The sequence below is a fragment of the Kogia breviceps genome, chromosome 15 (assembly GCF_026419965.1).
Source record: "Kogia breviceps isolate mKogBre1 chromosome 15, mKogBre1 haplotype 1, whole genome shotgun sequence".
Lineage (NCBI taxonomy): Eukaryota > Metazoa > Chordata > Mammalia > Artiodactyla > Physeteridae > Kogia > Kogia breviceps.
The window spans coordinates 86,093,661-86,106,142 of NC_081324.1; the positions used below are offsets into that span (position 1 = coordinate 86,093,661).

The window sequence follows — 12,482 nt, forward strand, 5'->3', positions numbered from 1 at the left end:
TTTTTTATTTCAGTCAACAACTGCTAGAAGTGCCATCACTGTAAAGTGCATCTCGAATGATAAAAACAGATGAAAAGGTCAACAGTCATTCTGGGTGCTGTTCTAAGCGAGCCTCCACACACCATCTGAGGCTTAGGTAAACTCTGAGGCCCGGGAAGGGCAGGCGTTGGGAGTGGAGAATCAAATCACAAAGAAATGGTCAAACCCAGGGGAAAAGAAAGGCTTATAAATCAAAGTGAAAGACACACATCCACCTGTTACTTAATATTTTACCGATGATCCAGGCTCTTGGGGGAAAAGGTTGTTGATGAAAAACTAGTGGCAAATTAATGTCAACAACACTGCTTATCTGTGACATGCGTTTCAACAACACGCTATCTTATCACATACAGATGTGTGTGCTGGCCATTAGCCCCCAGCCCCAGACTACTGTCTCAGAGCAGTGGATTAATCCTGGGCTCGCGGGGCCAGACATGGGCTTATGTACGTACGTATGTATACATGTATGTATGTATGTATGTAATCTTATTGAAGTACAGTTGATTGACAATGTCATGTTAGTTTCAGGTTACAGCAAAGTGATTCAGTTATAATATATAGAGACATATATATATATATATTCTTTTTCAGATTCTTTTCCCATATAGGTTATTAAAAATACAGAATATAGTTCCTTGTGCTACACAGTAGGTCCTTGTTGTTTATTGATCCTTGTTGTTTATTTATCCCTTCCCCCCTCCTTTCCCCCTTGGTAACCGTAAGTTTGTTTTCTATGTCTGTGAGTCTATTTCTGTTTAGTAAATAAATTCATTTGTATCATATTCTTAGAGTCCACATATAAGTGATATCGTATGATATTTGTCTTTCTCTGGTGAGTTTGAGGGAGAATCAGGGTGAAGTCCTCCAGGGGACTGATGAGGGATGTGTGTGAACGCAGCATCCATCAGGAGGAGAGGTAGGCAGGGCTTTCTACAGCTACCGAAGGAGAGCCAGTGGCCTGATGGCCAGGTGACATGCTTTTCTTGGTCGTGGAAGCTGCAGGACAGGTGAGCCTTACAGAGAATTTCCGAAGGGACCAAAGATGTGGCATCAACGTGTACTGGGTCCAGAGAGCATGAAGCTCTTTCACTCAACAGTTCAAGTAAGACTTTTCCTGACCCTTAAGCTCTTCTCTGGATCCCCTGCTCAGACCCTTGCGGGGGCGGGGGGGGGGGGCACAAAATCACTCAAGAGGCTGAGAATTGGCCAAAGGAGGAGACAGGATGCAAAATATCTCACCATAAGCTTCCCGCAGAAGGAGACCCAAGCTACGGGAAGGGAGAAGGTTGGCAGATAAATCAAGAACATGGTTTTGATCTGTACCGTGGATGGGATATTTTAATGAAGGAAGTGAGCTTGTGTTCATTACCTCAACTGGCTATGGGTGGTCGTACAGAAGGAAGCAAAGAGGGAAAAGTCCCCACGAGACATTTCTAATACCAGCTGTGTCTGGGAGTGTCTGAAAACCACTCCCAGCTTTAATAATGCACTAGAATAAGTTCACAGAACTCAGGAAAGTGCGATACTTAGGGTTGTAATTTTTATTAGACCTAAAGGGCACAATTGGGACCAGTCAAAAGAAGGGATGCCGGGGGGAGGGACCCAACTGACCTTTCCCTGCGGGATCCTGGACAGCATTGCTTCCTCCCACCTGTGCTGTGTGACATCGTGCACAAAGCACTGCCTTCTAGGAGGCTCGTCTGAGCTTCTTCACTGGAGCTTCTTCACATAGGTATGAGTGATTGAACCATGCCAATACGGCTTTTTTAAAAATTAATATTATTGAAGTATAGTGGATTTACAATGTTGTGTTAATCTCTGCTGTACAGCAAGGTGACTCAGTTATACATATATACATGTTCCTTTTCATATTCTTTTCCATGATGGTTTATCACAGTATATTGGGTCTAGTTCCCTGTGCTCTACAGCAGGACCTTGTTGTTTATCTATCGTATGCATAATAGTTTGCATCTGCTAATCCCAAACTTCCAATCCATGTCTCCCCGCACCCCTCTTGGCATCCGCACCTCTGTTCTCTACGTCTGTGGGTGTTTCTGTTTTGTAGATAGGTTCATTTGCACATGCTGACATAGTTGACCTCAATTTCCAGCCCCCTCGCCTCACTGGGGCTTGGGTTGGCATCACCTGGCTCCAATCCCCAAACCTTGAAGCACCTAATTGGTCATTCTGGCCTGGTCAACCCTGGCACTGAGTCCCTTAATTGGCATAAACTCCCAGAAGTGGTCCGAGCAGCCGCAACAAAGACACGGTAATCACTAGGGAAATTACAAACCTCCCTTTGCATAAAGTTGAGTCTTTAGTAGCCAAGGGTCTGTTGTTTAAACGTGAGCAGAAAAACAGGTTGGAGCAGGAAAACAAAAACATGTTGGAGCAGGAAAATGTTGTCGACCTTGAGCAAATTTGAAAGGGACAGAAAAATTTGTGTTCCTGTCCCACGTTGCCTGCAGTGCATTCTCGTGTGTTGCAGACTGTGTCACAGCTATGCCCACGTGATCTGGGTTTTCTTCTCTCATCCCTTGCGACCCCAGGGAGGTCAGTCACCAGGTGGGGTTTGACGTCTGTCTTCACGGGGTGACATCCTCGTCCTGGGGGCTGTGATCCTAAAGAGGGAGGACATGGTCAGAGGCAGAGGTTGGCAACTTCCAGGTGCTTCCTATCGTATGAAAAGCTTTCCCACAGTCTCTTTATTTTATCTGGTCAAGAACCTTGGAGGCAGGGAGGTCAGAATATCGGTATTTCGTTTTGTGGATGAACTGGCCCCAGCAGTTAGACCTCGCCCACCAGCCCAGCGAGCTGGTGTAGGAATTTGAAAGAAGATCCAAGCCTTCCGATCCATGGCTCGTTCTAACGGTGCTGAGTTGAAAGTCCAGCACTGCCCTTCGGACATGCAGAGGGAGGCTGCTACGACTCTGAAATTGAGCACGAGAGACCATCAGTCTCTCTCTCCGCGCCATCACCCTGTGTGCTCTGGCTGGAAGAAGGGCTGTAAAGTCAAGCAAATTGTACAGTGAGTCCCTTGAGCTGAGAAATGTTCAGTGCGGCACCGGAAGCTTATGCCAGCATCGTGCTTTTTACCCCCTCAAAGACGGATGAGTCGGGAAGGTGAGTAGGGAATTGAATTATGCTAGCAGGTCCCGAGACGAGACTCGGAATCCAACAACAATCCGGTACGAATAAATATTCATCTGGCAGCATGTCCGGTTGCGGTCCATTTAGCGTGAAGTTGTGAGAGCTGGACGACAAAAGCCCAAGAGCTCATTATCATGAGTCGACTTGGAAAAGTTTGGAGTAAGTTCTAAAGTAGTTAAGAGGGCATTTGAATAATGGAACGAACATGCTTATTTCTTTACGGTTGAGCAGCTCCAAGTCACTCAGCACCCTTCCCTCCTGCGGAGTGCCTGGCAGCAGCGGGACAGCTGATCATCATTTGGAGGGAGAATTAGGAGTGTTATTTTTAACTCCCCCATTCTTAGAGGAAACACACATCTGGAGCCTTGTAAGGAGTGATTATTAGCTGTTCAGCTGAGAAATAGCCTGGTGTCTACAATGCAGCGTTTTCCAATTATTTTGATATTTTTCAATGCATTAAATGCTAGAGGCATATAAAATTCAGCTCATTTAATCTCTCTGAATTATAGTTTCTCCATCTGTCATGGTTTTACAGTTTAATAAAATCATTACTTTTTATAAACCCAGTAAAATCCTGGAAACTATTGGAGGGAGCTCAGCTTCAGCTGGAATTTTTTTTTTTTTTTTAGGAGGAATAAATATATCTGAACTGGAAAATAATTTTCATATTTCCAGTCTGTTAAGAGAGTTTGGTGATTTTTACTGGGTCACTCATCGAGCTGACAAAAAAAATGTACTTTTGTATTTGTCTTATGAGATATTTCCAAAAACTGTGGTATCAGAAAGTAGTGCTTTCTGCTGAAATAAAAAGAAATAAGCCAGACTCCCTGACCCCCATAACTCAATTCCACATCCCTATGGTTTTGACTGCATTTAGCAATCTTTCTTTATTGAAACTCACATATCCAGGTCAGATCTCTGAAATGTTGAATAGAGGGCTGGAAGGGTCTGTATGCTTTGCTGAATGCATGCCATGAACTAAGCCAATAGTAACATACACATGAAAAAGTGAAATTTGCGCTGTCAAAGAAAGGGTAGTTGTGCTAAGGTCAGTTTCATGCTAAAGCAATAGCAAACGTTCTGCATTTTTTAGAAACTCTGGGAAAACTGCATGGGAGCCCAGAATATATTCTTCACCTGTGCATTATAGTTTTGGGGATTTGACTATTAGAAACTCTGTTTCATTGGGAATCCTCCAATGCACATTTGTATCAGTGCCCACTAACAAATACTCAAGTAGGTGGATTTATAAAATCGGGTTTTATTATTTCATAGAACACAGGTCTAAAGCTGCGTGACCAAACAGTCAGTTCAGAAGCTTGTAGATATCTTTAAACACCCAGGATTTTTCCATCTTTCTGCTCCAGTTTCTTCAGTCTATTAGCTTGGTCGTTATGTTCACCATCTCATGACACCAAAATAGCTGCCAGCACTCCAAGCATCACACCCTCATCCAATCATAGTTAAAAGCAGGACAAAGTCAGGGGTCTCTTTAATAAAAAATACCTTTATAGAATCCCTCAATCAGATTTTCCCACAGGTAACTTTGGCAAGGATTTGGTCACATGCTGTTGACAAAGGAGATCAAAAGACCCTAAGGTAGTGAACTGTATCAGCAAAAGTGAGGAGAAGTAGAATAGCTGGGGATAGGCAACAGAGAGCTTTCCATATATCTCTAGACATAATTAAGGCATCCTTTGCTCTGACAAAAACACTTTGTGACCCATAAACCTCATTAATTCAAATGCTCCTCATTTGAGATTCATGGCAACTTGGTCAAGGAAAAGTTATAAACTAAGAAAATATCTGGTAAGCAAAGAAAAGGTGTCTAAAATAATAGTTCAAAATGACAAAAGTATGGAAATACCACAACCTCATCTAAGGGCTAAACAAGCCCACATTTATGGCCACCTAATAAGATAGAGTCAATGTAGTGTTCCTTCTAATTATCTCACCGTTTTTCTGTTTTATATCACTGTTATAAACAGCAATTAAATAGAAAAATCTTATGTAGATAAAAAGGTGACCCACTCTCCTCATTGCCCAGCCAAAGCCCTTTCCCCAGCAACTGATCACAGTTTTGTACTGAGCGGTCCCGTATCCCACCCCCAGTCCCAGAAATGAAGCCTGATTCATTCTAAGGAGACCAAGCCCCCTTGCCTGCGATTGGCCTAAGGATGAGCATGTGACCCAGTGGTGGGCAGAAAGTCAGAAAGGGCAGTCAAAAGTAGAGCTTGTGGGAAAACAAAATAAAGAGACAAATCAAAATACGGGGGGCAAAAAACTTTCCAAGAAGAAAAAGATAGAGCCTTTCAAAGGCTTTTGTTGCTCTTGCTTTTCATCTCTTTCCTGCTTGGGAGGCTAATGTGTAAGCATTTCATGTTTGAAGCCCAGGTAACTATATGTGTCCAGAAAAACAAACAAACACATGTACAAGCACAGACCAAGATGTCTGGCAACTGCATTCCTCCAGACCGCTGGCTGTGCCAGCCAATTCATCATCTGCTCCGCCCCCTTGTTAATCGTAGCTAAACATTCTAACTGGTCTAAAGAAATGCCACCTGATTCTCTGATTCTTGCCAAAGCTACTGGCTGTGATGGTCATTGCTGTTTCTGATGAAAAGGAAAACCAGTAAGGGCTGGAGATGTCAAAGGCATCCCACCCTCAAAATGAGACTTTCTCCTCAATATCATGTGGAAGGTTGAAGGAGAAATGAAATAAAAATCGAAAATGAAATAAAATTTCTCATGATGTGAACCTATGTTGTTAAATGCTCTCTGAGCATCACCTGATGTCATTTTTTACATCACCAACGGGACTGTCTACTGGCTGGAAAACATTGTTAAAATATGTACTAACCAGAATCAATATATTTATGCTTCTGAGGCTATTTTAAATATATAGCAAGAAGCAGATTCTTCTGGGTGAGAAATATTGATATTACCCACCATGATTTTTAAAATAGCTTTTGTTTGCATGAACCAGAATGAAGAAACACTATTTAAAACACTGTGTGTATGTGTGTGTAGATGTGTGTGTTATACAAGCACATATATCAGTTCATGTATTCTTCTGTCATTTTAGTTCCAAATTTCATAACAAGAAATCAGTAGATGGTTAGTAATAACCTGGAACATATCAAGCTGTTTTCAGAAATAGTAAGAATTTTTACTGTTATTAGTGGCAAAACGCCATTGTTGACTCAAGTGAATTTTGAAACAACACTATTTTGATGTTTAAATCTACAACAGTTTGTGTGTTTGGAGATTTATTGTGATGGGGTGAGATGCTGTCAGAAGGAAGAAATATATATTTTGCCTTAGAACTTAATCTAGAGGCAGATTTCATTTTTTCCTTAGGGGTCTTGTTGCCTTGAACACCTATTTCTCTCCCAAACCTTCTCTTCTATTGTTTAATCAGCATTTTCCAATTTCAGATTTTTGTTGAACTGTTCTTACAACTTTTCCCACCATTACAATAATATTTGTACTATTATCTACATAATATTTACTTTAAAATTCTTATTTTACTTAAATAAATGTATTTTTTATAATTTTCTTTTTTTTTTTAAACCCCACATTTGTTTCTTTATTTATTTATGGCTGTGTTGGGTCTTCGTTTCTGTGCGAGGGCTTTCTCTAGTTGTGGCGAGTGGGGGCCACTCTTCATCGCGGTGCGCGGGCCTCTCACTGTCACGGCCTCTCTTGTTGCAGAGCACAGGCTCCAGACACGCAGGCTTAGTAGTTGTGGCTCACGGGCCCAGTTGCTCCGCAGCATGTGGGACCTTCCCAGACCAGAGCTCGAACCCGTGTCCCCTACATTAGCAGGCAGATTCCCAACCACTGTGCCACCAGGGAAGCCCTAAATAAATGTATTTTTAAAGGAAATTTTAAAAGCAGGAAACTGCATAAATACTATGAATGGAAAACCATTATCATGTGTCAAAAATAGTAGGTAATTATGGAAATAAAACAAATACAGAACATCATGACGTAGATGCTGCTACTTGCCTTAGGCTTTGAGCCTGAGTTCTGCTTCCTTTATGTCAGAAAGGAAGCTTCCAGAGTATCAGAAAGAATTCAGAGATATATAGGCATCAAACGAACAAATTCCTCATGACGGAGGCAGAAGGTTCCAAAGGGTTATAGAAGGGGAATCACTTAGTCACCTTGAGTTGTAATGTAGTTTCAACTCCACCTGTCTATCACCCAGAATCATGCCTGACACCCTGGTGTAGAGATCCTCTGCTTTGTGACTGACCAGCTTGGGAGCCCACAGTGATGGGCAACATTAGCCCCACCCCCATCCCAGGGGGTGTTTCATGATTGGTCTAATCCAATCAGGTAATCCCATTCCCCTGTCAGTGATTGGGCCAGAGATGGGGCATGTGACCATGTTATGGCCAATCAGACATTAGGAGATGTCTTCTGGTTCCTTGTGGGAAACATTTTCCTCTTTGATAGCAATTATAATAGGAGAAAGCTCCTATTGGCCCCTGCTCTTGTTGGCTGAGTTTTGTATGCCTCACACCTGAACACATTTACAATGTATACACATGTCCTTTGTTCATACCTGTTTATGCCATGGTTATTCCCAGGGTCTGACCTTGTTTGTCCTGTGCTCTCTGCTAGTATAATCTTCCTCTCATTAACCTATACAAATCCCAATCATCTTTTTATCTTCAAAAAGCAGGTGCTAGGAAGACTTCTGTGAGATAAAACATTTGGGGAGGAGATGCCAAGAAAATAAAAATACTACACAACAAAAGCAAAAAAATCCTTTAGGATTTTGTATCAGTCTGGATAGTATATCTGTCTGTATCAAGTATTGGGGGTTTAATAGGTTTACTATTGGAATTAGACTGTGGGCAGACGTGGGAGAGGGGAGGTCCGGAGGCTGCAGCTGGAGCATCAGAGGGAAAGTCACAGTGATTTCAGCCTAAAGCAGTGGAGCTCACAGGAAGTCTGATAAGTTGCTCTGAGCTTGTCCAGAGTGCTGTGAAGCCGTCACGTCTATCTACCATGGACTCGGGGTGATAATGGCTTTTGCTTCATTTTTGCCTTCCCAATCTCATTTGATTTCCTCTTAGTGGAAGAGATTTCTGGAAAGTAGTCCCCAGGCTTAGAAGGGAGTAGTGGTGGGGTTAAATTGGCAAAAAATAATCCAGTACAGATTTGTATGTACCAAGGGAAGAGAAAAAAATTTGGAACCCTCTTCCCTCCTTTCTTTCTTTCTTTCTTTCTTTCGCTTTCTTTCTTTCTTTCTTTCCTTCTTTCCTCTTTCTGTTTCTTTCTTTCTTCTTTCTCTCTTCCTTTCTTTCCTTCTTTCTTTCTTTCCTCTTTCTTTCTTTCTTTCTTTCACAGAATATTGGATAATCATCTACTACACACCAGTACTGTCCTATACTTGGGGTGACAGTGCTAGGGACTGAATGTTTTGTCCCCTCGAAATTCATATGCTGAAGCCCTAGTCCCCAAATGTGATGGTATTTACAGTTGGGACCTTTGGGAGGTAATTAGGTTTAAATGAGGTCATAGGTTTAGTGCCCCTATAAGAAGAGATGCCAGAGCGCTCGCTCTCGCTCTCTCTCTCTCTCGCTCTCGCTCTCCCCCTGCCCTGCCATCTCTTTGTCTGTCTGTCTGTCTCTCCCTGCGATGTGAGCACACAAAAAGAAGTCAGCTGTCTTCAAGTCGAGCAAAGTCCCACCAAAAACTGAATTGGCTACAACCTTGATCTTGGACAGCTCGCCTACAGAACTGTGAGAAATACATTTCTGTTCCTGAAGCCACCCATTCTATGGCATTTTTGATGGCAGGCCTAGCCAAGTAAGACAACAGTGAATAAAGGAGACACAATCCTTGTTCATGATTATTTTTACAGTTAGATGATGATGATGATGATGGTGTCTCATTGCTGTCATTGCACCTGGTACAGGTTTATAGCTACTTTTTATTTCCCTGGGGAATAAACTTGCATGATCCTTTTGTAGGTGTCCCCTGTTCAGAAAGCTGATTTTGGACCATCTAAATGCAAAACTCTGATCCCTAGTTAGGTGGGGGCTTGGAAGAGGTGAGATAAGTTTTTTAAGAAGGAAAATAACATAAAAGAAACAAAACAGCATATATCCCCTTTTAGTTTTTCTTCCTTAATTTTTCCTAGAAATTAGATTTCTGTGGCATCAGGTTCTCCCTGAATTCAAGAAATCCTCAACAGGATGGTAAGAGATGCATGTCAGTGAGCGACAACTTTAATCTTTATGGATTAAGTGATGGACTTTGGCGATATCACCTAATCTGAATTTTTCTCCTTTACCGGTGGGTTTCCATTGGCAGTGAGCTTGCCATGTTGAGATAGATAACTCAGGATGCAGACTTGACTGGTTATTAGCCGAGACGAAGTACACAGTCTTTTCAAGAAGAAAGGTGGTAATGAGACTCAGGCATTCCTTCCAGTGCTACAGGAGAAGGAAATCAAACACAATTTTCAAGCAGGGTTTCCAAGTTTCCTTTGACGGTTTTCCATTTTCACATTAGTGAACCCTGCAGCAAATACCTGTATGTGGGTTCAGATTAAATCCGTAGAAGGGAGATGACTACAGCCCACCATTCCTGTGCTGTAATGAAGGCCATATCCTAATGAATTTCAGGTTCTTTAAGGCTTTTTACCTTAGTGGCACCACGACACCAATCACTGAGGATTAAACATATTGGAGGAGAAACACACCCCAAATGAGAATTGCTGAGGCTAGGAGGCTCCTATCATTTATTGGATTAGTTATAAAACTTTACACAAGACTGTAATATTTGTTTCGCTGCTGTGGTGTGACTGGTGAAATGAAAAGGTATAGCAGGGGAGTGCTTAGCAGACGTTCTCTTATTTCCTCCATCGTTTTCATAGAGCTGGGAGGAATCTGTTCACTCAGAAATTAACACCACATCATATAATATGAGGAACAAAAGTAAGATATGAGTTGGAGACATTTTGGCCTCAGAACAATAACCCCATTGACTGAGTTAAATGTGTATGACTCAGGCAACCACCTGCATGAAATCATCATGGCTCCTGGCAGCCAGTAGGAGCACATGGACCAGCTCAACTAGTGGGAGAGAGGCTGGTAAACCAGATGTCCCGAGCGGGAGAGAGGCTGGTAAACCAGATTCCCTGAGCTCCTGCGTCTGCGTGTTTTAAATGTCCCAGAATTACTTGTGGGTATTGACAGATTGAAATTCATAGGTATCTCCAGCACAGAGCTATTGTGGGATATTTCCAAATTCCCCAAGTTAATTTATAACTGAAGATAGAATTTCAGTCACTTCCTTTGTGTGGATAGAAAGGCCGGCTCATGAGCCCATATGTGTTTCTGGGGGGCATTTTGACAACATTTGCTGAGAATTACAAATACTTCCAATAATATTTCTCTCTGCATCTAGAATAGCACCATGAGGAGGCATCTGGGATTGAACCATCTCACATCTGTCCAACAATATTCACACAAATGCTATGGACCCACAGCCTTCAGACATGACTGCGTAACTCTGCGTTGAATTTCAATCAGTATTTTGCCTAAGAGAGAGATGAAGAAGAAACTGCACACAGGTAATTGACTTGAGTAATGCATTCTTTATCCCAAAGAGTAGAGCTTGAGACCTGTAAACTGAAGAAAAATGGAAAACAGGCCATACTGACTGCATTCATATGACAGAGGGGGTTCCCTTCCTCCCCACCAGCAGGGCAACCCCACTCCCTCCCCTCCCTGTATCTAATCTTCTCTCATGTGCTCATATGGGTTTGGGGTTTATAGTTTGTTTGTTTATCTAGAAGTTGCTTCTAAGAGTATACGAGTATATTCAGAGTACATAGAAAAGTGAAAGAATATTTTCCTGAGTCACATAATAAATGCTCTCATGATCTTTTATTGATAAAAAGGAAGGTAACAGGTTTCTAGCTTTCTCCCTCCTTTTAGACTGGCCACTTCCTTCTCACATGTACCAAATTATCCCCTACGTAAAACGGAGAGAGTGGAGATTCTCCTACACTTTAGAAGCAGGTAACTTAAGACCCCACCTATAAGATACGTGCTGAAGAGGCACAGGGAACAAGCACGTGTGATGTGGTTGGTTGATGGGAGCCAGACGGTGAAGGGTCTTCTGAGTTATTGCTAAATTATTGTTCTTTATTCAGTGGATGCTGGGAGCTACAGAGGGTTTTCAAGCAGATGAGTGATAAATACATTAATGATTGGAAAGACATCCATTATGGCTTGTGGAGTGAGGATGAAGGAGCATCTGGGAACACAGAGCAGTGCCGCCATCCCCCCAGCCCAGGCTGGGCAGCAAAGACACATGGTCATAGAACTGTAGACCCTGTGACCATGAGGTCAGGATCTCTTCTACGTCCTGACCCCCGTCAACTGTACCAGCCCATGCTTCCCACTCCCCGGTCCTTTGTGTACAACCCACCAGGGTTTGAACATATGAACATCTTCTTGTTACTATTTTTTTTGTAATTTTCACTTTTCGTTTAAACTTTTTGTAAGTTTATACAGAATATGTGCAGAGCTTGAACTTTACAAAATCCAGACACCCAGATAAAAATCCAGAACATCACCAGGGCTCCAGAAAACCCACTCACGTCCCCTTCCCATCCCTACTGTTCCCCAAGAGTAACAACTACCCTCACTTCTAACACTCTAAACTCAGTAGAAAAAATGAGTCCATGTCTTGAACAGGCACCTCACTGAAGAGGCTAAGTGGCCAAGAAACCTAGGAAAGGTTCCCAAGGGAAATCTAGTGCAATACCCCTATACACTCACCAAGATGGCTCAGATGAAAAAGAAATTTGCAAAGTCTTGGCAAGAATGGGGGGCGACCAGAACCCTGATATTCTCTGCTGATGGAGAGTGAATTGGTACCAGCCCTTTGATGAATTCTCAGCTGCTATCTCCCAAAGCTGTGCACATGCATTCCTTCTGACTCCTGTGTGTGCACGCACCCTGGAAGTGCACTTGCAATCCCCCCAGAGACACACCCGGAATGTCCGTGACAGCTCTGCTTGTCACAGCCCCAAATAGGGAAGTATCCAAAAGCACACCCACAGTAGATGGATGGCTAAATCATGGTCTATTCACTCACTGGAGTACTACGGGGCACTGAGAATGATGAGACTGTCATATGCAATAATAGATGGATCACATGATCCTATGGAATGAAGAAAGTTGGGCTCCAAAGACAACATGATATAGGATTGTATGTGTGTATGTATGTACGAATGAATGCATGTATTTACGGTTGAA

At 42.5% G+C, this 12,482-nt stretch overlaps 1 long non-coding RNA gene across 1 annotated transcript in view; it reads left to right on the top strand.

Annotated features, from left to right (window-relative positions):
* Positions 1–10,624: 10,624 nt before the first annotated feature.
* Positions 10,625–12,482, top strand: part of LOC131742340 (uncharacterized) — a 56,940-nt gene continuing 55,082 nt past the window's right edge. The window contains exon 1 of the long non-coding RNA XR_010836827.1: positions 10,625–10,786. This is a non-coding gene — a long non-coding RNA (uncharacterized lncRNA). The remainder of the gene's footprint in view (positions 10,787–12,482) is intronic.